This window comes from Thermobia domestica, chromosome 10 (genome assembly GCF_964235325.1).
Source record: "Thermobia domestica chromosome 10, izTheDome1.hap1.1, whole genome shotgun sequence".
NCBI classification, from domain to species: domain Eukaryota; kingdom Metazoa; phylum Arthropoda; class Insecta; order Zygentoma; family Lepismatidae; genus Thermobia; species Thermobia domestica.
In genome coordinates, this window is record NC_137463.1 from 106,945,068 (window position 1) to 106,972,121 (window position 27,054).

The 27,054-nt window shown below is 35.4% G+C and overlaps 1 protein-coding gene across 1 annotated transcript in view; it reads right to left on the reverse strand.

Moving 5' to 3' along the window:
• The window catches only part of ref(2)P (refractory to sigma P), a 137,903-nt gene that overhangs the window by 107,536 nt on the left and 3,313 nt on the right, over positions 1–27,054 (reverse strand). The gene's annotated exons all lie outside the window — the stretch shown is intronic.

Below are 27,054 nucleotides of genomic sequence, written 5' to 3' on the forward strand. Positions count from 1 at the left end.
TATTAAACAGAGAATTCGAATAAAATATTATTTGATTGTAATATAAGACACAGAATGCATAGAACACTTTATTAAATGTAAGGGGAAAAAATGTGTTTTACACATGCGCAGAAGCTTTTATTGTAGGTATATAAATATATGTATCACACTTGAAAAAAGTATTCATTTGATTTGTTTTTGCTGAAGAGCAGAAAAATGAGTAACATGGAGACTGTTTATGTTTCACCTAGAGAAAAAGAAATTCAGCGTGAAAACGAAAAACCTATACTGTTAATTCACCCGTCTGACCCCGATTTGCCAGATGAATTACGTGATAAAGTGAGAATCATATATCCATCACAAGAAATAGAAGAAGTGTATTATTTTAGACGCTATAATAGATATAATGATGAAATAATCCCGGGAAGTGATGATGATGACAGTGTTTTAAATATTAACTGTTTTGAACTGGAAGCTAATGACTGCGAGTGTACTAGTGAAACTATTAGTAATACATGTGTTATACAATTATTTAATGAGTACACACCAAATTCAGTATTATTATGTGCAGCATGTGTTGAACGTAATGAAAATGAAAAAGATCACAACTGTTTGCTGCAGTATGATTACGAATTATTACAAAAGGTGTGGACGATCTTAATTAAACGTGAAATGAGAGAGAAAATCTATAAACTTTATTTAAAGAAGCATTTTAAAGGTTATAATATTAAGAACACTTATACTTTGGAGAAAAAATTTAATCTGGTATATGAATACATTACAGAGTGTGATTGTTATATCAAAGAAATAGTAGAAATGTTTTTAGAGAAAGATAAGCAATTATTTAATTCTGTAAATGAACACTGAGACACTGTAGCATATGCATTTGATTGTGTATGAATAGAAGAACATATTTAACCTCATATATATATATTAGGGCTAAATACTGTGATGTAAGTTGAGAAATTACAAATTGTTACAGAGAATTGAACTGTTATCTGTATTATTTTATAAATGGATCAATTTGTAGTATTGTAATATTAAGAATTTAATAGATTACAAACATTGGACTAACACATGTAAATGATAGTTAGAGCTAAAATACTGAATTACTGGCAACTGAATTGTCAGTGAGAGTAATGTATTTTAAAGAAATAAACTGATATTAGAAAAAATAATCTTAGTTGTTTGTATGCTATATGAAGAAACTAGTGTTTAAGAAGAATATGGTAGGAAACTGAAACTATTTAATACTTTATTTTAGATTTTTAGAGACATTACCAACGTAAGTAAATGATGAACTATTGTCGATTGAACGGGAATTACTGAGGTTGATACCTTGTGTTTAGTTTATGATATGAAGACTTTAACATTCTTGTTTACACAGTTACTTTTAAATGAATACTACATATAATCTTGTATGCAGAATGGATTGAATTAAGGGCATACTTACGCGAGGGATTCATTGGATGCGGACCACATTTAAAACTTTATAACCCAACAAACATTTCAACACTTTCTTAAGAGAATTATGGTTGCAGTAGGAGAGAAATGTGTGATATACTGTAGAAAACTCGATGTTACAGTACCCTTGTACTCTTTATGTCTTATAAAAAGAAGTTAGTGTACTCTTTTGCTGAGAATATAGATGACAATATTGTAAAATTACGTGCCGTTTTATTGCAACTAGGATAATGTTACTTCAATAATGCTTAAACGCAGTTACTGTTAATGCAGAATCCACCCTCCAACAATTTTCAGGATGTGCAGACCCTTACTTGGTATATGATTTTAAAAAGAATAAACATTGTACGGTAACCTCTTGAAACTTGTAGACCCACAGTGAAGTATAGTCGGATATGGGGGAGGGCACGGTGACTCAGAGGTAGAAGAGATTTTGATGTTTGTGATTTAAAAACCGAGCAAGTGAACTTTGTGGTGGACAACATCTCTTTTTCCTGGTACTTCCATTTCCTACATTTATTTATTGGCTTAAATAGCTTATCCGATCTTTCTCTCTTGTAATAGAATCATTGCAAGGTTATGATCATACCTTATAATTATTATTAAATAATCCTTATTGAAGGTTTAATTTACTTCATGATTTCTTTGGAACAATAAAAATTTTTTTGCTTGAGATGGATTGTTTTCTCAGGGAGGAAATGTTAGAATCATGAGAACTTGCTTACATGCTGTGTGCCAAACATAATAAGCCCTTGGCGGGCTAAGATCGAACCATGGACCCATCACGCGCCAGAGGTGAACGATTTGAAGGCGATGAAGAATATTTTATAATCCTACAGTAGTATTAATAATTGTTTGAGATTCTTAGTATACTATGTGATACACAGGTTACACGAATTTTATTTTGTTCTTTTTGAACTAATGTTTAAGAGGACCAGAAGGATAGATTTCAAGAACCACCTATGGTTCAAGGATTACAGTTTTAATTTTACAGCTTTATACACATGCATTCAAAATTATATGGCCATTAGATGGTTGTATAAGATTTTTGTTGGACTTGATTTGATTTGAGTTTAACGTCTCTTTTCATCAGCGAAGCTATATGAGACGTGGACCTACTGATTAACGTGGAATCCGAACCACATGAGCTCCCGCCGGGAATCGAACCTGGGTAGACTTTTGTTGGAATAAATGTTTTCGCTGGAACCTTTTTTTTAAAATTTAATGTAAAACTTTAAACATAATGAAGAAAATAAGAACATACTGAGGTGAAATAAACTTGAAAACTCCCACCGTGCAAAAGAATTAAGGAAAACAGCCTCTGTTTTCAAGCTGAGACTATCCATGGTTGAGATTGACCACCAAATATAACGATTATTTTTCTCAGATGATGAGTTTGTATGCTTATGCCAGTAGCTAAAACTGGAAAAGTGAACCAGGTAGTGTTTGCAAAATGTATCTCCTCACGTCCAAGTCTATCAATTCGCTGACGACACAGCATTTCTAACAACGGCTCGCACTATCCAACGTATCAACAGACTAATGCAGCCAGCCATCAACACATTTGTCCACTGGTGTGACTTAATCTCAGAACATGTGCAATTGTGATGGACAAAAATTCCATGGGTAGTGGGGCTGGTGAACAACAACAACAACTTCACGAAACATCTGTTGGTATTAAAATTAACGATACATGAACTTTCAAAAGACGAAATGTTTATTTATCTGGACTGTTAATACTTTTTTGAAATTTCATCGGTACAAGCATTCAACTTAAACTATAATAAACGAACGAACTATCTAGTTGCATTATAGGAGGGCGATACAGGTGTGGATGAAAAGTTTATGTATTGATTTTTGAATACGAGTTGTGTGCGAGTAATTCAATTTTATTTAACTTTTAATATTAGAGATTATTTTATACGACCATTTAATATTTTATTATTTCTTATACATATTCGCTTTCATCATTTGTCCATTGTAATGTTAGTAGAAAAAAATGTTTTATTTAACAACATGAGCACGAAAACCTACAAGAAAAATATTAGACAACATTCATAATTATCACTGTACGGAATACTTCTTTAAATGGAAACAGTTTGATCCATTGGTAGAGTGCACCCATCTGGCACGAAGATCCCTAGTTCAGTCCCAAGACCGTGACAATTTGTGATGGACAACACCCTGTGGATATTCTCGGGGTTCTCCATTTCCTACCACTTTCTTCATATTCAACATTTTTACAATCATTAACCATTCAACGTTGCCTACTTTTAAAATTTCTCGAGTAGATGAGTATATAAGACTCATGACAGAACAAAATGTTTTCTCTTTGCTCTCAAGCCAGAAAAAAAGCAGAAACTCATATCTACTTGCCAGAATAAGTGTTTTCGCTTTGCTCTCAAGCCAGAAAAGAAGAAACTCGTATCCACGAAACTTGTGAAATTTGGCGAGTAGGCAACGTTGAATGGTTAATGATTGTAAAAATGTTGAATATGAAGAAAGTGGTAGGAAATGGAGAACCCCGAGAATATCCACAGGGTGTTGTCCATCACAAATTGTCACGGTCTTGGGACTGAAGTAGGGATCTTCGTGCCAGATGGGTGCACTCTACCAATGGATCAAACTGTTTCCATTTAAAGAAGTATTCCGTACAGTGATAATTATGAATGTTGTCTAATATTTTTCTTGTAGGTTTTCGTGCTCATGTTGTTAAATAAAACATTTTTTTCTACTAACATTACAATGGACAAATGATGAAAGCGAATATGTATAAGAAATAATAAAATATTAAATGGTCGTATAAAATAATCTCTAATATTAAAAGTTAAATAAAATTGAATTACTCGCACACAACTCGTATTCAAAAATCAATACATAAACTTTTCATCCACATCTGTATCGCCCTCCTATAATGCAACTAGATAGTTCGTTCGTTTATTATAGTTTAAGTTGAATGCTTGTACCGATGAAATTTCAAAAAAGTATTAACAGTCCAGATAAATAAACATTTCGTCTTTTGAAAGTTCATGTATCGTTAATTTTAATACCAACAGATGTTTCGTGAAGTTGTTGTTGTTGTTCACCAGCCCCACTACCCATGGAATTTTTGTCCATCACAATTGCATATGTTCTGAGATTAAGTCACACCAGTGGACAAATGTGTTGATGGCTGGCTGCATTAGTCTGTTGATACGTTGGATAGTACGAGCCGTTGTTAGAAATGCTGTGTCGTCAGCGAATTGATAGACTTGGACGTGAGGAGATACATTTTGCAAACACTACCTGGTTCACTTTTCCAGTTTTAGCTACTGGCATAAGCATACAAACTCATCATCTGAGAAAAATAATCGTTATATTTGGTGGTCAATCTCAACCATGGATAGTCTCAGCTTGAAAACAGAGGCTGTTTTCCTTAATTCTTTTGCACGGTGGGAGTTTTCAAGTTTATTTCACCTCAGTATGTTCTTATTTTCTTCATTATGTTTAAAGTTTTACATTAAATTTTAAAAAAAAAGGTTCCAGCGAAAACATTTATTCCAACAAAAGTCTACCCAGGTTCGATTCCCGGCGGGAGCTCATGTGGTTCGGATTCCACGTTAATCAGTAGGTCCACGTCTCATATAGCTTCGCTGATGAAAAGAGACGTTAAACTCAAATCAAATCAAGTCCAACAAAAATCTTATACAACCATCTAATGGCCATATAATTTTGAATGCATGTGTATAAAGCTGTAAAATTAAAACTGTAATCCTTGAACCATAGGTGGTTCTTGAAATCTATCCTTCTGGTCCTCTTAAACATTAGTTCAAAAAGAACAAAATAAAATTCGTGTAACCTGTGTATCACATAGTATACTAAGAATCTCAAACAATTATTAATACTACTGTAGGATTATAAAATATTCTTCATCGCCTTCAAATCGTTCACCTCTGGCGCGTGATGGGTCCATGGTTCGATCTTAGCCCGCCAAGGGCTTATTATGTTTGGAACACAGCATGTAAGCAAGTTCTCATGATTCTAACATTTCCTCCCTGAGAAAACAATCCATCTCAAGCAAAAAATTTTTTTTGTTCCAAAGAAATCATGAAGTAAATTAAACCTTCAATAAGGATTATTTAATAATAATTATAAGGTATGATCATAGCCTTGCAATGATTCTATTACAAGAGAGAAAGATCGGATAAGCTATTTAAGCCAATAAATAAATGTAGGAAATGGAAGTACCAGGAAAAAGAGATGTTGTCCACCACAAAGTTCACTTGCTCGGTTTTTAAATCACAAACATCAAAATCTCTTCTACCTCTGAGTCACCGTGCCCTCCCCCATATCCGACTATACTTCACTGTGGGTCTACAAGTTTCAAGAGGTTACCGTACAATGTTTATTCTTTTTAAAATCATATACCAAGTAAGGGTCTGCACATCCTGAAAATTGTTGGAGGGTGGATTCTGCATTAACAGTAACTGCGTTTAAGCATTATTGAAGTAACATTATCCTAGTTGCAATAAAACGGCACGTAATTTTACAATATTGTCATCTATATTCTCAGCAAAAGAGTACACTAACTTCTTTTTATAAGACATAAAGAGTACAAGGGTACTGTAACATCGAGTTTTCTACAGTATATCACACATTTCTCTCCTACTGCAACCATAATTCTCTTAAGAAAGTGTTGAAATGTTTGTTGGGTTATAAAGTTTTAAATGTGGTCCGCATCCAATGAATCCCTCGCGTAAGTATGCCCTTAATTCAATCCATTCTGCATACAAGATTATATGTAGTATTCATTTAAAAGTAACTGTGTAAACAAGAATGTTAAAGTCTTCATATCATAAACTAAACACAAGGTATCAACCTCAGTAATTCCCGTTCAATCGACAATAGTTCATCATTTACTTACGTTGGTAATGTCTCTAAAAATCTAAAATAAAGTATTAAATAGTTTCAGTTTCCTACCATATTCTTCTTAAACACTAGTTTCTTCATATAGCATACAAACAACTAAGATTATTTTTTCTAATATCAGTTTATTTCTTTAAAATACATTACTCTCACTGACAATTCAGTTGCCAGTAATTCAGTATTTTAGCTCTAACTATCATTTACATGTGTTAGTCCAATGTTTGTAATCTATTAAATTCTTAATATTACAATACTACAAATTGATCCATTTATAAAATAATACAGATAACAGTTCAATTCTCTGTAACAATTTGTAATTTCTCAACTTACATCAAAGTATTTAGCCCTAATATATATATATGAGGTTAAATATGTTCTTCTATTCATACACAATCAAATGCATATGCTACAGTGTCTCAGTGTTCATTTACAGAATTAAATAATTGCTTATCTTTCTCTAAAAACATTTCTACTATTTCTTTGATATAACAATCACACTCTGTAATGTATTCATATACCAGATTAAATTTTTTCTCCAAAGTATAAGTGTTCTTAATATTATAACCTTTAAAATGCTTCTTTAAATAAAGTTTATAGATTTTCTCTCTCATTTCACGTTTAATTAAGATCGTCCACACCTTTTGTAATAATTCGTAATCATACTGCAGCAAACAGTTGTGATCTTTTTCATTTTCATTACGTTCAACACATGCTGCACATAATAATACTGAATTTGGTGTGTACTCATTAAATAATTGTATAACACATGTATTACTAATAGTTTCACTAGTACACTCGCAGTCATTAGCTTCCAGTTCAAAACAGTTAATATTTAAAACACTGTCATCATCATCACTTCCCGGGATTATTTCATCATTATATCTATTATAGCGTCTAAAATAATACACTTCTTCTATTTCTTGTGATGGATATATGATTCTCACTTTATCACGTAATTCATCTGGCAAATCGGGGTCAGACGGGTGAATTAACAGTATAGGTTTTTCGTTTTCACGCTGAATTTCTTTTTCTCTAGGTGAAACATAAACAGTCTCCATGTTACTCATTTTTCTGCTCTTCAGCAAAAACAAATCAAATGAATACTTTTTTCAAGTGTGATACATATATTTATATACCTACAATAAAAGCTTCTGCGCATGTGTAAAACACATTTTTTCCCCTTACATTTAATAAAGTGTTCTATGCATTCTGTGTCTTATATTACAATCAAATAATATTTTATTCGAATTCTCTGTTTAATAATGTTTCAAGGCAATACAAAATAAATCTTTTCCAAGAAACAATTCGTTAATATAACATCATGATGTGTGTTCTATTATTTTCCAAATATACTCCATAAACTTATATTCCATTATAATAAAATACATAAATGCAAAATATATATTTGTCTTATTGTTATTGGCAATATATTCTACACTCTGCTTCAATATAAAAATCTTTTACTCACACTAAGCTTACTTTTAACGTACTTTTGTACATTCTTCTTGTACATTTTTTACACCATATCACTATACTTCCCAAAATCTTTTTCTAGTAAAATTTTTAATAGAGTGGGCCTGTATTCAAAGTCACACACAAGATCTCGGAAACGTTCAATAAAGTTCCATGTAATCAAAAACAAATGTCCATGCTTTTTTCTGTAAATTGATAATAATTCTTTACGAACCTCAAGTTTTGTTAGGGTTTCTATAGCTTTCCGTTCAATACATTCCGTATCCAACATCAAACAATCATGCTTTAACTGTCCACCTTCCAAAAAACCGCATGCAATACAAATACAAATATCGTCTGGTTTCCAATATATTATACACTCATTTATACAATCCAATGATGTACGTTCCACAGTACACTCACATAGTAACTTCAAAAATTCTTCCAACTCCCAATTCTGCACCGGGGAATTACTCACTGTTGGTGAAGGTGTAGGGGGATATTCTTCTATTTCGTTTTCAACATCAAGTAACGGGAAAACTTCTGTTTCCAATGGCGGAGGTTGTGGGCTCACCACCGGTTGGGATGAAACTTCTGTTCCCGGTAATACATCCACTTTAAACGGAGTAACTTCTGTTTCCAGTGGTGGAGGTTGCGGGCTCACCACCGGTTGGGTAAAACTTCTGTTTCCGGTAATACATCCAAGTTGGCCGGGGTAACTTCTGTTTCCAGTGGTGGAAAGTGCGAAATCACCACCGGTTGGAATAAAACCTCTGTTCCCTGCAAAGATGACAATTCTGTAAAATCACTTTCACCTCTTGTACTAAGATCCAACGGTTTCATTGAATCCATGTTTTAAAACCAATCTATAACTCCTTTTCACTAAAAAAAAACACCGCTGTATTTCAACAGCAAACAATTCAGGAAAATAAGGTTTATTCTCCAGTATTTCTATTAAGATTTTTTATTTCCTTCACCACCTAAAACAATAAAAGAAATTAAGAATTAGTTACTTGCTGTATTACGACTTCCAATTACAAAATATACGTATAAAGTTTCCCTTTCAACTTCACTACTACATTTCGCCCTGGGTAATATGTTCAAACAATCTCGGGTCTCTTTTTATTGCATTAGCTTTCAACATGAAAAACCCTTAAGTTCAATCTGCGGTAACGTTAAACTTTCTGTCGCCATATAACCTCATTGTTACACTATCGTTTATGAAACAAAACACAAAAGTTTACAATAATAATAATAATAATAATAATAATAATAATAATAATAATAATAATAATAATAATAATACTTACCAAATATTAGTTTATCTCTGTTTAAGTGATGATCCAATTACAATCCACGTCTTTCGTGCTCTCTGCTTTTCTCGATTCTATCACTTATTTGCTTCAGCACCTAAAACAGAAAAGAAAAAATGCAATTAGTTACCGTATTACGACTTTTCAAATTACAAAAATATTGGCTTTGCATGTAAGAGAGCCATGGTTCGATTCGCGGTGCAGATTCTGTTAACTACCTATCCAATATAAGTTTGTAAAATATACCATTTATAACTGAGAAAAGTCTACAGTGCAAGCAAGCGTACGGTTCTCCACGTGGGATAGCCCTGGTTCGACTCCCGGGGGCGCATTCTGCTAACTTTCTGTACAATATAATTTATATATACCTGTTATGTCATACACAATTCATAGCTATGTATAAGTAACAAGTTCACACTGCAAGCATAAAAATTAGCGTACGGTTCTCCACGTGGGATAGCCCTGGTTCGATTCCCGGGGGCGCATTCTGCTAACTTTCTGTACAATATAATTTATATATACCTGTTATATCTTACACAATTCATAGCTACATATAAGTAACAATATCTGCTAAGCAAAAGGTTTATCGTACGGCTTTTCACGTGGAATAGCCCTGGTTCGATTCCCGGGAGCGCATTCTGCTAACTTTCTGTACAATATAATTTATATATACCTGTTATGTCATACACAATTCATAGCTACATATAAGTAATAAGTTCACACTTCAAGCATAAAATTTAGCGTACGGTTCTCCACCTGGGAGAATACTCATTCGATTCCCGGGGGTGCATTCTGCTAACTTCCTGTACAATATAATTTATATATACCTGTTATGTCTTACACAATTCATAACTATATATAAGTAACAAGTTCGCACTGCGAGCAAAATGATTGTCGTACGGTTCTCCACGTGGGAGAATAGTAATTCGAGTCCCGGGGCGCATTCTGCTAACTTTCTGTACAATATATTTTTATATACCTGTTATGTCTTACACAATTCATAGCTACATATAAGTAACAACATCTGCTAAACAAAATGTTTGTCGTACGGCTTTTCACGTGGAAAAGCTCTGGTTCGATTCCCGGTGCAATCATTAATGATGATTCCATCTACCCTCCATATTACATTATACTATATCTTAGTCACGTTATAATTCCATAAAAGTACACCGAGTCATATCATTTTCAATGCCGGAAAATCCGCAATCAATTCCCGATAAAACCAAACAGTTCCGTCCCCCTTATACTCCAAACAATTACAATATGTCCCTTTCCCATATAAAAGTAAACAAGTATAATACAAGAAAACTACAACGTTATTACTTACCAATCTTCCAATCTCTCCTAGTAGTAAAATATCTTCTTCGCAAACTTAACACTTGATGTTCCTGCTGTATTCTTTCTAAATATACACATCATGCAAATGCATCAGTATTTTTTATACTCTTCAATCTTTCCAGAAGTTTCGAGTGTGTTCTTTCCCCTATTCCAACAATAATAAGCTTAGAAAAAGATCTGGAAGTTTCTAGTACTTTCTTTCACTCATTCCGACGATCAAAATTTCTAGCATATTCTCCAACAGCAGCTGCCGCGTTACATGTGCTGCATATTAATGAATTACCTTGTTCTACGTGTGTGATCTGCATATTTTATTTCCGAAAGATCTTTTCTGTATTCTGCTTGTCCAATTAACATTTCTTTTCACCGGAAACTAATTTATTATATGTCATGTTCTTTATACAACCTCCGGCCGCACCTGCATACATTATGTGTCATTAGTATGCGTAAAAGGGTGTATCCATTTTTTCAAACGTGCATTAGGAACTGCTAAAATGTCAGAAATATCGACACTCATGAATATTTATGAATGTCGAAAAGATGCCCCTATCCTACTCCCCCCCCTATATACAGTGAAACCTGTCTATGTTGGCCATCATCGGTTCCATCGAAAAGTGGCCAACTTAGACAGGTGGCCAACTTACAGAAAATAAGTGTGATTTGTGTATTTTTAGAATAGGATTTCTAGTATTACTCGATTGTAAAATTTTAATGAGCAGTGGCACGACAGCTACTTATAAATAATCTATATAGAGTAATCATAAAAATATACAGTACTAGAAAATATTACTATAGTATGCAAGAGCGCCGATTTCTCTGTAAATTGGGGGGGGGGGGCATTCAGATGCAAAGGTATATATATATGAAGATTTTAAGACAAATTGCACTCAAATTATACCAAATATTGTATACTCATAAATAAAATAGGGGACACATTAGCTTTGGGGGCCCGGCACCCTTTGGTCCCCCCAGGATCGGCGCTCTCGATAGTATGTTTAATATATATGCATACCTTTCTCTTCCTGAAAACTAGTGTGGTACATTGGATTATTCGGATTGAAAACACAATAACACAAACAACCATGAAATAGAAGTGTATGTACGCAGTTTATTGAAATTGATATTTTAGCACACTGAGCTATTCAGATTGAAAACAAGAAAAGCTAAGTTATAAATTGAGAAATTCATATGCAATTTATATGACTTCTTTTCAGTTGTTACTGAATGGTGGTTCATTCTAGACATATTTGCTTTATTCTTTTTGGCAGATATGCACATTCTAATATTGTAGTTAACTACCTCTTGTTAATGAGCTAGAAGTGTTTCCCTCGGAGCAGATGATGTTTTGAGAAAATCTTGAGGGAATTCATATCTCAAAACCTCCGCTATCCTTTGACATGCAGTCAAGTGTCAATAAATGACAATTGAGCTTTAACCTTGAGAATTTTCCGGAATAACTAAAGCTTCCCACTGATGAAAGGAGCCGATATAGCTAATGGTTTTACCAAAACAGACAGGATAAACAAATACGTACAACCATTTCCTGAATTCCTGTACGTGCTTTTTCTTATTCACACCTTCCTTCACCACCCTTTTATGAGGGTAGTGTTCTGGCCATTGACCTCCAAGAACAAATCGTGCGAATCTATGCTTCTTTATGTCCAGTCACAAATACAGAACATCTGCCTCTCATATGGGAATTGGAAAGAGTTAAGAAAAATAACAAAACTGTATTTTTCGTGGCCAAGATACGCAGGTAAATTTATCATTATCATAATAGGGTAAACATTGCTTCAGTGTGGCCAACTTCCAAGATAGACAGGTGGCCAACTTACAGAGTAGTAAGTAACGAATGTCTTATGGGAAAATGCAGGTTCAAGACTAACCAGGCCAAGATAAGCAGGTGGCCAACTTAGAGAGGTGGCCAAGTTCACAGGTTTCACTGTATATACTTAAAAACGTCCAAAGGAGAACCCCGAACAACCATGGAAGTAGATGAAGCTTTTACTACGACACGTAAATTATAGACTTACTTGAGCACACGTTGGTCTTCTTCAGAATATTCAACACTTGGTGTGTGCTTCTTCTTTTAAGATTACGAACAAATTTCCACCACATTGCTTCCTTCTCGTCTCCTTCATGCGCAGCGCAGATGCGCCTATCTAGCGTCATTTTTTTCCGGTACAGTTCAAATTACGAATTTTCCAAAGTTCGTAGCGTTATGCGGTGCAGCATCACAGAATGAATATTGAACAGCATTTTTTAAGAGTCCAACACACAGTATGAGTAACGTGAGATGTGAGAAAAGTCTTACTGACACTTTTGGAAATGTAACAAGTATTTGTTAAATGGTGCTGAATTTGGTAGAATTGTATCAACTTTTTCACAAAAGGGGCCGAAAATGCCAGGGCGTGGTACCAACGGGCCGATAAATGACAAAAAGGGCTGAATTTGGTACAATTGTACCAAGTGTGGCAACACTGGTTGCTAGCACATCAGTCAGTAAGTTCGTAGGAGCACATATAGATGTCGCAACTATTCACAATCCATATGATGTTTTACTAACCTTCAAGTGATACGTGTCAGAATTTCACAAAAATCTGACGTTTAGTTCACAAGTTACAGTGGTTTTAGTGACGAAACTTCTGTAATTTTCGAAACAATGGAAAAATCTGAATTTCGTGTGAGCATTGCTTTTTAATGTGAAAAGATACCGTTCAAGCAAAGCAATGACTTAACAAGTGTTATTCGAACTTTGCTCCATCGAGACCAACGGTAGAGATGGCTACAACCGGCTTTCCTGGTGCTTCTCCTGTTACGGCAAGAATAGTCGAGCATCGATGACTAATAAACAAGAGATTAAAAAAAAAAAAATCGCACAAGTGATTTTAACTTACGTTCTCGAGTAAAACCAGGACGTTTAGGGTTTTAAATAGTTTTTAGGGGAGGGGGCTTCCTGCTGATCTAATGGCTGCCACGTGTGCATTGGTGCACATGGCCTTTGGTCAATCCCCATTGGGACAGCAGCAAAAATTAATTTCACAATTTTCAGTTCCATTTATCATTCGTCTCTTTTAGCCTAAAGGACGTAATCGTAGAATGGCAAAGTAAAAACCATTCATTTTCAATTTTGGAGGGAAAGAATGTAAATCCCTGACTGTCCCGGCTAAATCAGTATAAATAGAATTGATCAACAGCTGTGCCCCTAGATTAACATTTATTTTAAAATATTTTGGGTTCCATGTGCACTTGAGTTAATGATAGTAAAATATTTTATGTATTAAGACAATTTATTCGGAAGATGTGTTCAGTCTAATTGGTCTTCCTACGAAGGATGCTGGTTAAAAGCGTCCTCTTCTCTCCTTTCCGTTTCAAAACATCTTCGTTTGTTACTCTCTCTGTCTATTTTATCTTCTTCATCTTCCTCCACCACCACATTTCGAAGCTCTCTAAATATTTCTTCTCTAACTTCCGTAATGTCCAAATCTCTGAAGCACATAGTCCAGGGGCACCCGAAGATTTTCTAGAGGTGGCTCATCTCCATGGTTCCTATATCACGTCTGTGCGTGGTTTGCTATATCACACATATATTTTCGTGAGCCAGAGAGGGGCCCGGGCCCCACCCTGACCCCACCTTCGGTCTCCCATGATATTGTCCAATACTACATATATAGCACTTGACCAAACTTGATCCTTAGTCCAATATGAAGGCTGCTAGTTAAGAGTAATCTTTTCTTTTTAAATGCCTCTTTGGCTACGGCACTTCTTGACTTGATCTCTTTGGTGCAGTAACTCATTCGTCCAAATATTTCCTGATATTTGAAATAATCGAACTCTTCAAGCTCTCTTTGTTCTACTCTGACCTGTAACGACTCATTTCCACGGAATAATCTAATGACTTTCGATTTTTTAACGTTGATTTCCATTTCATATTTTTTCTCAGTGTCAACTAATCTCGTGCAGTCCTTCGGTTCTTGCCATCACCATTTGTGTAGCCGTTATCATCATTCGTATAGCTTTATACTAATGGAAAACGTGAAGCTACTTATGATGTTGAAGAATTTTCCCCTTCTTCTCCATCCCCCAGCAACATCTGAAATGATGCTACCGTTGTGTATATGTTCATTCCACTATTTCAGGGGGTGGCCCGGAAGGGAATTCGCCCACCCACCAATCCCCATCGTGCTCCCATCGTGCTCAACGTGGTCTACCAGTATTTTTGTAGTATTTCTTTCACTATCTGTGCCTTGAAATTCCCCCTGCATTAAATTTAAAATCAGTGGTGGTATGCAATCCATGTTTTGAGATTGTTAGCTTCTTCCAAAAATAGAAAGAGAAAATATCATTAATAGTTTTAACTTACTATTCCCACAAGATTAAAAGAAATGTGACAATGAACTATTTAGAAAGTTTTATATATATCAGAGTTGGCGTGGGTCAATGAAAACTTGACCCACGACCCACTGACCCACCACCCACCGTGACCCACGACCCACTGAAAAAAACACCCACCATGACCCACTCTGACCTACGACCCACCACCCACCATGACCCACTGTGACCCACCTTGACCAACCACCCACGGTGACCCACTCTGACCCACCACCCACCACCCACCATGACCCACTGTGACCCACCTTGACCAACCACCCACGGTGACCCACTCTGACCCACCACCCACTGTGACCCACTGTGACCCACCACCCACCGTGACCCACCACCCACCATAAACCACTCTCATCCACTTTGGCCTACTCTGACTCACCAAAATCCATCGTCATCAACTCCGAACACGATCCACGGCCTCTTCTGAACTGACTAAAGAGTTTACACTTGTAATAAAACAAGACTGTGAAATTGTCACTAATCGGAGTTTGAATTTCTAGTCAATCGCTCAAGCACCACTCTGTTCCAATAACGGTGGATCTGACCTTTACGATATAAAATGGTAAAGTGTTTGTCAGTGAGGAAATTGAAACAGTTCGAGGTGGGGGAAATTAGTGTGTGCCTAAAATATACTTGTACTAAGAGAGTATTCTTGCAAGGGTTAATTTCTAAACGCATTCCACAAGAAACTCCTATTCGCAGGAAAATATCCCTGTACAATATGGGAAAGGTTATGGTTTCTCAGTTCACAGTATTTTTCTCACAAAAGACTTGAAAAATCAGTTGTTCATAGGGTATAAAGGTGCTCGGGTATCCTATGTGAGAGCATTTCCATAAAGCATGCTCATAATTGTAATCTGTGTAATCACTAAAACACCACGTTAAATTTAAGTTACAAATATACATAATTGCAATTATTATGAATATTTATTCAAAGTAGTTTATCTAAAGCAAAGAAGAGACTTACTAAAAATTAGGTACAAAGTTGAATAACACAAATAAGCCATTAGTAATACAAGTATACATTTTCCGTAACTCGTAATTTTCCACCTTAAAACAAATCTGAAATCGGATTTATTTCCTGTTGGTAACTTTTTCGTGGTAAATCGTCCACAGCGGAATGATGTCCATCCTTCAGCCAAGAAATAACTAGCTCGTCTATTTCGAGCTTGTCTAGCGGTGGGTCATTAACATTGATGAGCAACAAGTTAGACAATGTTTGAGCACTTAGTCTATTTCTAATATGTCATCTGTAAATTCATAAGGAGAAATCTCCGTTTGCACTCTGTCGTGGAAATTGATAATACTTCTACCCGATTTCTGCAACTTCTCATCGACAATCTACTTGTTAGACTTAAGTCTGATAACGATTTTTCTTGGTCAGTTTTGAAATACTCAGCAAGAAGTATCGTCTCTCCATCACCATACAACATCTTTTCCATATCGACCATGTCAGTTGGCAATGCCGACTCACGGAGAACAGAAACTTCATCTATCACGCTGGGAATCTTGTGAATAAGTTATGAATTAAAGCCTGATAAACTGTTGATTTCTTATTTGTTTATAAATTTAATTTTTGTAATTACACATGAAGGTTTGATACCATTACCAAGTTTCTTCCCCCGTCTAGAAAGCGAAAGGGAACGAGTTTCCTGGAAAGTGTTCAGAGGTGAATGGGAATTTCCCTCCTTCTTCCCCTTCAATTACCAAACTGCTGTTTGCCATGTGCCAAATTACGATGAATTTCAATTAAATTATCATAATATAATTATTTCCTTGTTGAATTATGAATACTTTTCAGTGGAAAAAAGGATGAAATTTGAAAGTTCCAAATCAAAGTAAGTAGACCAACGTAAAGGGAAAAAAGTGTAAAATTTTCCATGTAATTATGCGTACAATCCAAATTTAAAATTTCCGTGTAATTAAGCTTACAGTACAAATTTTATGCCTATTTTTCTGACAACTTTATGGGTTGATTGCCCTGTGCTGTAAGCGCTCCATATAATAAACATAAGCTTCAGCAATTATTATAAGAGAAATCAATGGATATATGAAGCCAAGCACTGTATATTTTTTGTTTCTGATTTTTTTTCTTAAATAACATCGATCGTTTTCGATCATTTTTAACCAACTCACTACCAATTTTCCATATATAGAAAGTGCCCCTCCCCCACATAAAGGAGAATTTAAAAAAATGCTAGGACACATTCTGTTTATTTTCAATAAAGAGTTCATATACTTAATTTCAGCTCTGTAAGTTTAACGGCTTGCTAGATACATGTACTTATTTTTTGCCGCAAAAATTTGGATCCTCACTACCTCCTTAGGATATTATGCATTATAATAAAAGCAATATAACATCCCAATTTGGATTAAGGCCGAACTATATACCGAAAGTAATTTCATTTTACTTTGCAATTTGACTGTGATGATCAGGCACACATAGTTACATTCAATTTTTTTAATATATTACAGAGATTCAAAAATGTATTTTTTCCAGTAGTTAGCTCTAAAAACTCACAGGTCTCGAAAGCCAAGTTGTAGTGTAAGTCCTATTGCTATTATTACAATTAAAAATATCAATATCCAAAAGTGCCTAAAGTTCTTTTTTTCACTTGGTTAGATATACTCACCTCAGGTAAGAAGACAGAAACAAGTGGAAAAGGAAGGAAAATGAAGGTCTTGAAAGTAAAACGGAGACAAATTTACCAGTCTTCAGAAGATACTGTCTACAATGCAGTGGGCAGAGAGGGCCGGTAGATCATATTGAGTCGGTGGGTCGCAGTGGGTTACGGTGGGTGGTGGGTCACAGTGGGTCACGGTGGGTGGTGGGTCACAGTGGGTCATGGTGGGTGGTGGGTCACAGTGGGTCATGGTGGGTGGTGGGTCACAGTGGGTCACATGCTGTTGACCCACGACCCACTGACCCACTCCATCTCATATATATATAAAATTTTTATTATCTGCCGTTCTGCGAAATGAAGGTGGTAATACTAAAGTCACTCTGATGTCGTCGCTGTGGTACATTCAAAACAGTACATCTTTCCACGCATGCGATACACTTGCAAAGAACGTGTGTATAAAAGGACTGTTAATATGGTTGCTGTGTTGTTATCATTTCACTTCGATTCGGTTTTTTGTTTATTTGATTAATTCGATTTTAGCTTTCCTTTCAACAATGAGGCTATGTGGGATCTGAACCACGTGAGCTCCAGGCGGAAATTGAACCCAGGTCTCCCAAGCTAAAGGCGCGTGCGCTAACCTCGAGGAAGCTCCTATTTCGATTCAGGTATTTCAGCTTAGTATAACATATTTCATTATTGAAGAGTAATAATAATAATAATAATAATAATAATAATAATAATAATAATAATAATAATAATAATAATAATAATAATATGACTTAGAGTGTGAAACCATCTTTAAAACGTGAATTTGTACCGTATAATATTTACATAAGTTTTTCGTTCGTTTTCTTCAATGATATATATAATGAATAATTAATTAACAACTATAATATTTGGCATTTTATTCATATTTGTTGCTATGGGTAGAATATATATTAAAAATCACATTATTGTTGAATATTGTTTTGCGTTTCCTAGAAAAAATAGAAATCTTCAGTGCAGCTAGGTGTTTTTATCAAAGTAGAACGCAATTTTTCTAAGAGCGAGAATTTTCAAATATAAAGCTAAGAAAAAAGTTTACAAATGGCTTCTTTTCTAAGGGACTATCACATTAGGCCACGCTGTGATTCTTGGTACTCCAGTATAAGAGCAACCGAAAGAGAATGCACGGAAAGAATTGAAACCGCAAACAACAGTCCACATTGGATTTTCCTATTAAAACAGACAATTGTAACATCTGAGACCATCTTCAAGTCTTACTGCACAGTTGCGTTTATCTGGTGTCAATCGAGTGGAAGAATACAGGGGCGTATCATTAGTTATTATGATGAGGAAACTCCTCTGGACGTTGATTTCAGCGCTGAGGCATATGAAAGTTTAGATAGTGATGATGAAAGTGTAGCCGAGTCAGATTTTAATGATGCCATCTATGATTCAGAAGAAGAACTAGGTGTAGGTCAATATATCTACGAAAGCTCCCCTGAAAGTACAACAGAGTTCAACTTGAACGATATCTTCTCTGATTCACAGGATAAGGTAGACTTTCTTGATTACATATATGAAAGCTCGTCTGAAAGTGATATTGAGAGCATTGAAGATCCAGAGCTGGAAAATATTATTTATTACTCAGATCCACCTTGTGATTATCTCTATGAAAGCTCCTCCGTTGGAAGTAATGACTCTGAATCAAACACATGCGAAGACGTGGTATTTCCCTCTTCTAATGAATCATCATCTACCATCAACGAAGACGATCCATCTTCAATTTCATTTTCGCCTTGTGCTCCAGAAGTGCCATCAAACTTGGACGAGGATCTTGATTCTATTCCAGAGGAAGAATACGATGAAGTTATATTTACGACAAGTGAAGAACCGACTGATCACAGCACATCATCAGCTGATTCTATACCTCCATCTAGCAGATGGAAAGCTATTTGGAAAGCGTTTTGCTCTTGCTGCGGCATTCAACCCAAATGAAAACCACGAGTCCTATATTTGTATTGTTGAAGCTACTATCCAATCCTATATAGCAAAGGGCTTTTATTTCATGGCTTTTACCACCTTTGCTATGCCATGTTAAGTGGAAGCCCTCCTTTGATAATCACTACTAACTGTCTGGGACAATCTCTGAAGAGAAATACAGTAAATTTTCCTCATAGCTGCTGGCTTTAGCACAATATTAAATATGGTTTAGATTTGAAAGTAATATAATTTGAGTGATAGACTCAACTCAGAACTGAGGCAAGTGATACGATTGTTATTAACCGATGGTTCAGAATGATCGAAAAATGATTCTTTCAGGCCATGGAATGAAAATCTTTTCTTTTTTAAAGTTAAGAAGTAATTGAAGACTTCGTATAATTTTCCATCATATTCAACTTGTTTTTCCTCTCTAGAAAATAAAAGTAGAAAAGAATAATAAGAAGAAAGCAACTTTCCTCATGTAATTGAGTGTATGGTCAAATGCTGCGTTTTTCTTAATTGTAAAGTGAGGATTGTAATTGTAAATGGTTTGAAGTGACATACATTTTATTTTTGAACATGTTACGTTATTAATTTTTGTAATGAGTCCACAATGTCTCAGTTTCATGTTTTACCCTGTTTTTGCAATTCGTACTATTCATTGTAAACCATCTGATAATACAACAATTCTAAACAGGAAAGAATGCTGATTTTCGTTGCAAACTAACTTGGTATTAGATTGGCCCACTGTTTGGAAGAGAATGTTATGAAAATAAAACGAAGTCTTCATACTTGTTTGTAAAAAAAAAAAAAAAAAAAAAAAAAAAAAAAAAAAAAAAAAGAAGAATTAACGAATCCAGGAGAATTTAGGGAATGAACTTTGGAAATAAGATGTTATTTAGTTATTGTACATCTGGTGGTACTCCCAAAACATTATTGAACGTTCTTCACTTTCCTCAGTTTAAATTGAAGATGAACAGGAATAAAGAAGCAAAACAAATGAAATGTTTCTGCTTTACTTCTCGTAATATTAACTTTATTTAATCACCTTGGTTGATCGACTTTAGAGTGAGACTCGCTAAAGCTCGCTGGGTGCTCCGCCCCCAGACCCCCGGTCATGGCTTTGCCATAAGCTGTCAAGTTCTAGAAAACTTCCTTAAGGAATTCACTTCCCTTTACAGCACACACCTGTTACCAACACATACTTCAATTGAACCGGTATTATTTCTTCCATTTAACTTTGGACAGCAAACACACAATTTATAAGAAGAACTCTATTACTACTTCTATTCTGGCAATCATGTACATGGCTAATTATATACACTTTGCGCACATCTATACATGTTAGAGACAATAACAGAATTTATTTTCTGAAACATAAACAGCGGAAACTGTCTTGCAATAGCCTACCAATTAAACCTTTCATTTTCCGAAAACACTCACTGTTTACAAATGTGAATTTTTCCACCCTTTTAAATATTATGTTTTGCAGTGTAATTTAGTACGTACAATGTATTATAATAGTGTCCCTGTTGTTAATTGTACATATTACCTGCACTAAAAGTAATTAACATCTGTGATAGAGTGCGAATATATTTCAGGCTCCCTGCATATTTATTCTTGTATTTACAATGAAGACTACAATTTACTAGGTAATTTACAAATATGAATATTGTTGGAAATTATTTAATTTTTTTTCATAGCATTTGAGTGAAGACTACTTTTGTACTGTAATGTAGTACAGTGGATTATAATGGAAACTTTGGGCGTAGTTGTACATATTACCTGCAGCAAGACTTTTTCAAATATTTCATATTTACTGGACAATTTCTTGCAGTCAACCTGTATCTCTCGTCTTGTATTTTCAAATAAAGACTACAATTTGTAGGTAATTTATAAAAATGAATTTTGTTAAGGCTTTTTAAACATTAGTTCATAACATTTGATTCAACACTAGTTTTTGCAGTGTAACGTAGTACATCTTATTATAATGGTGTCCTTTGGTAAAAAATGTACTTACTGGGCAGCAAGACTTCTTGAAATGTTTATATACACTGGGCAATTACATAGAGTCTTCGTGCATCTCTACTCTCATATTTTCAATGAAGACGATTATTAACTAAGTAATTTAGAATATGAATATTATTGGAGGCTTTTGAAAATTTGTTTATAGCATTTCAAACAAACCACTTTTTGCATAGTAGTATAACAGTGTATTAGAATGGTGTCTTTCTCATTTCTTAATACAATTAAATAACAAGACATCATTTCCTTAGTGATACTAAAAAACGCATATATAACCCGATTACTATTCCGATTTTAGAGGTGTAATTCCCCACAGATGCCGGCCGCAACGTACCAGTATTATGTGAGCAGTAAGAACGAAGTCGAAAATCTAAGGAAATCGGTAGTGTAGAGGATTGACGTGAGCCTACTGGACAGGACACCTGGGTTCGATTCCTAACAATCTTTTTCTCACTTTTTCTTTCTTTGAAAGTTTATTTTCATAGCATATATTGTTTGCCTATAAGGTTGAGTCTATTATAAAACGCATTTCACTCCAACCGGTCCTGTAAACAAACTACTGAACCGAAAGAGGCACTTTTCCACGTATCCCGTATATTATAACTATATACGCTGCCAACGAGAAAATTGTCAAAAGGTGCGTATATATATATATATATATATATATATATATATATATATATATATATATATATATATATATATATATATATATATATATATATATATATATATGTGTGTGTGTGTGTGTGTGTGTATTTCCTTAAAAGTTATAATCTTATACTTTTTCAGTTGTGGTATAGACTTCAAACTTGGTATACGGATCTATCTAAACGACCAGTATAAAAAGGGAGATTGTTTGCAATTATTTCCGGTTCGAAGCACACACTATCCTAGCGAGACAAAATGTATTTTTGTCTCGTATGTTTACTATATCGTGGAAATGATGGTCAATGTTTTTTCCAAAATGTTTTTCGGGGGTACACTGCCTCCTTGGGGCTCTTAGAGTGCCCCCACAGGAGACCAAATAATACGTGTATAATAGAATAATAAATAGAATACTATGAGCAGTGCCCCTGGGAATACTAACTGTGATCCTCAGGAACATTGTTTCTGAAAGAAACACTGGTGTTGCCCCATCTCTAAAGCTACATATGTTTCTTTCTAAATAGTTGAGTATCGTCTCGAAGCTTCACACGAACATACTGCCTAGTTTCGAGACGATATCAACAGTTAGTGTATAAATATATTATTTTCGTCTGTGTGTGTAATAACGAAAATATTTTGTTCCCGCAATGCCAACAGAAACTATTTTGATAAAACGAAGCAACGTGATAAGAAAAAAAACGTAAGAAAAAAGAAGGTTCGGCGGGGAATCGAACCCAGACCTGCTACTCAGAAAGCAGACACTTTACCGCGGAGCTAACTTACTACGTTGAATTCTGTTTGTTTTATTCTCCTCAATATACCACATAAGAGTCCAAATGAAGGCAATTCAAATATAGGGCAATTTTGCATTCAAGATGGCGACTTCTCCAATGATTTGTTTCTTCACTTAAACTGAACTACGTCCTTAATAACATAGCGAAACCTGGCTTACCTACCAAGAGCACAACTTACAATTTTCATGGTTACAAATTTTTGAGCCGCCATTTTGAATCGAAGATGGCGACTTTTCCAACATGTCGGATTTTTCCCCTCACATGCCCTGTAATCTACACACTTGAACGCAATTTCGTGATTCCACCATATCTACAAGTTGTGTAGAATTAGACGCCCCCTTATAACATTCCTAGCATTTTCTTACACCGAACATGACTATTTTTTCAAGTTCCTGCTTTGCTTTGCTACATGATGATCGAGGTCTACGATAGCTATATATATATTCCGAAGTTATATGCTCCATAATATCTGTCAGGAGTCTTATGGTCGAACAGATTACCTTCCATACTTTTTGCAAGGAGATACAACATACAAAAATATCGTCATATTACTAACTGACACTTGAAACAATTACTTCTTCTTTGTCAACTGTGTAAATTACCTGAGCTACCGTTATGCAATTATGAACCTGGTTTACCTGCTACGGAAAATTTCAAACATATTGCTTCGAGAACCAAATCAATAAATAACCAGCCGTTGTAATTATTTCATTTCTTTCTAGTAGAGTTATTATCTATTTACATTAGGCTATAGAATATTACAAATACACAAAGAATATTATAGAAATAAATTTTGTAGTTTAACATGTTATGTTCTTCGGGCTAAAGTATCGGATGATCAATGACAGTGAATGATTACGAAATCATTTGTGGAATACGAATGTGAAATGAAACAGAAGAACTCATGAGCACGATGTTCTTTACTACACACTTCCATGGTCTGGGATCGAACCAGGGATACCTTGCATCAGAGGAGAGCGATCCGCCAAATTATTATAATATAGAATACTGCATTATAAATAAAATAATGAGTAACGACAAATCTCTAAGCACTTAAATACTGATTGCAACTATGTCAGTTAACGCACAGTATGCAAAAATTAACATAAAAAAGAAGCTAATTTTGTTATTGCAGAATTCAGTAGCGGTACTAAGGCAATCTTAGGCCGGCTGCACATTGACTAGAGTCAGTACATCCAAGCTGAAGCAGAGGGAGACAGGAGGAGAGAGGAGACAGACCTCTGAGTACATTGACAGTGTGAATCAATAACAACCAACGTTGGAGAGGCCTTTGCCTAGCATTGGCTCGAGTGAATTTGCGGTAGAGCATTTTTTGCAGTATCTTTATATCTCGGCTCGGCTGACCCGTTCTCTCGTCAATGTGCACCCGGCCTTAGTGAATGTATGTATGTATGTATATATGTATGTATGTATGTATGTGTGTGTGTGTGTGTGTGTGTGTGTGTGTGTGTGTGTGTGTGTGTGCACTTGTGCGTTGTGATAAACTAAGAAGTCAATGACACGTACCTATCTATATACATACGCAAAGGGCGTTCAAAAATTTTGAACAAAGGACCACAACTTTTTTTAAATCTAGTTTCACTAGAACCATGAAATTTTGTGTGCGTATATTTATGCCCGTTATGAAGAAATTGTGTAGCAAATTTTCTTCCTCTATTTACAGATCGCTCACAATGGAGAAGGAAGTAGACAGCCCCACCCGTCAACAGTCGGCCATTAAATTCCTGTACAAAACCACCAATTACTCAGCCACATCCATTCGACACAAATTGCTTAGTGTATATGGGGATGATATATTGGATTGCACCAGGGACCGATCCAGGACGGACTTCTGGAGGAGCGGTGGGTTGTAATACTGCTACTTAGAGCTACTTTTAAGAGTTCCAAACTACTCTGGGATGGGTTTTATTTATATATGTATATAAAAGAGGAAAGTTTCCTCTTCTGGGGGGTGATTGCCCCGATCGCCCCCCTCCTGGATCCGCCCCTGGATAGCGCCAATATTCAGTAATGGGTACAAAGGTTCCACAGTGGTGATGTCAGTCTGCTGAATTAACATGGTACGGCAGACCACCAAGTACAGTGAACAACGTTAACAAAGACCACACTGCAGCTTGTTGAAAGGATTGAGTCATCTATGGGTAGTATTCTAACATTAACGTAGTCTTTAGGTTACAGAAAATTTTGTGTCCGTTGGGCACCACACTTGCTCACAAGCGAACAGAAACAAATCTACTCTGCCTATCACACAGAGCAGAAAATGGACAGTATGGGATAGAAAGTGGTTCCTCAACCTCCTTATAGTCTGAACCTGAACCCGTCTGATTTCTTTCCGTTTGGTCGTCTGAATAGAAGATACATTGAGCAATATGGGTATGTATCCTCGTCGCCAAATGTGCCTTTACATCGCCGTGACGGGTATGTGACTACGCAGTACTCCAAGGAAGGGATGGTTGCATAAGAAATTGTGGTTAATTTTGAACAGTTTTTATTTTGACTAGGGAAATAACGTAGGTATAGGGAGTAAAGGCATAGATTTGAAGCATCAGTACGCTATCATCTCTGAAAAGATTCTTATTCTCAGTTTTTCATTTTATTCTCTTATATGTTAAGTTAATAACTGCTGACAACTGCTACTAGCGCTTTTCACTCTTCAGGAATTTAACACGACATGTTCGCAGGACACTTTTCTAAGTCCTAAATGTATGTGTCAATTATTTCATTCGTCTCACTGTCCTTATGCTGAACGTATGTTTCGCTGTCGTCAAGCAAGGGTTGTAATAAATGTAAATAAGGGTCTTATTATTAAATAAAACACAGAAGTATCTATTCCATGTATAGCACAATATAATACAGTAATTAACCAACATGATAATCACTAACGCCTGCAGGATTTTTTCGAACGAGGCGAAAAGACCGATATAGAGTTTTCGATTTATTGCTCTCTATATATTAAAAGTCATAGTTTATCATAAAGTCATAGTTCATGACAGTAATTAGGTTGAGAACCACTCAAATGAATTTGCGACGTCGCTAGTCATATAGGAAATAATACATTTCAAAATCGATTTCAACTCGAGGAATAAAAAGAATTCTGCAGGTGCCAAATCAGGTGAGGAGAGTGGTTGAGATACAACAGTTATATTGTTGTTTAGTTCTTCAGCCTAAAATAAAAACGCGAAAAAAACAAAATTTTCCATTTGCACACACAAAAATGAGACGCGTTCACGACCCTCAAAAATTGTCCAAATGGAGCAATACCTACAAATTTTAATTCGGATAACATCCTGAGAAAACAAACAATTTTTATTTTTTTCTATTCCCATTTGGAGGGAGAAGAGGAGAATATTTCTCCACAAAATCCTTTTGGCTCTTGTCTAGCCTAGAATGAGTTGAGCAATTGGAACGAAAGTTGCAGAATTAATAGCTCTTCGGAACACTATAGAAATACTAAAAAATAAAATTTTCAATTTGCACATACAAATGGGGTACGGGGGCATGACCCTAAAAAATTAAACAAATGGGACAAAACTTACAGATTTTAATCCGAGTAACGTCCTGAGAACATAAATAATTTCCCCTTCTGCTCCCTCCAAATAGGAATTGAAAAAAAATAAAAAAATATTTCTGTTCTCGGGACGTTACAAAGATTAATAATTTTAAGTTCTTTTTTATTTGAACAAGTTTTAAGGGTAACGTCCCCTGTCCCCTGTTTGAATATGCAAATGAATATGTGCTATCTTTTCACATTTTTATTGTAGAATGAAGAGCTATGAATCCTGCAAGTTTCGTTCCAATCGCTCAAATCTTTCTAGGATGGACCCAAAAGCCGGTCCCTAGGATTTTATGGGGAAATATGCCCCATCTGCTCCCTCCAAATATGAATAAAAGAAATTAAAAACCATTTAGGTCCGATCCGTTTTCAGGACGTTACGCAGATTAAAATGTTTTAAGTCCTATCCTATTTGAACAATTATTTTAGGTATAAAGAAAAAGGTCCCCCTTTGAGTTGATTAGCGTCCCTTTCAGCAGCGAGACTATATGAGACGTGGACCTACTGATTAACGTGGAATCCGAACCACATGAGCTCTCGCCGGGAATCGAGCCCGGGTCTCCCACGCCAAAGGCGCGAAATCTAAC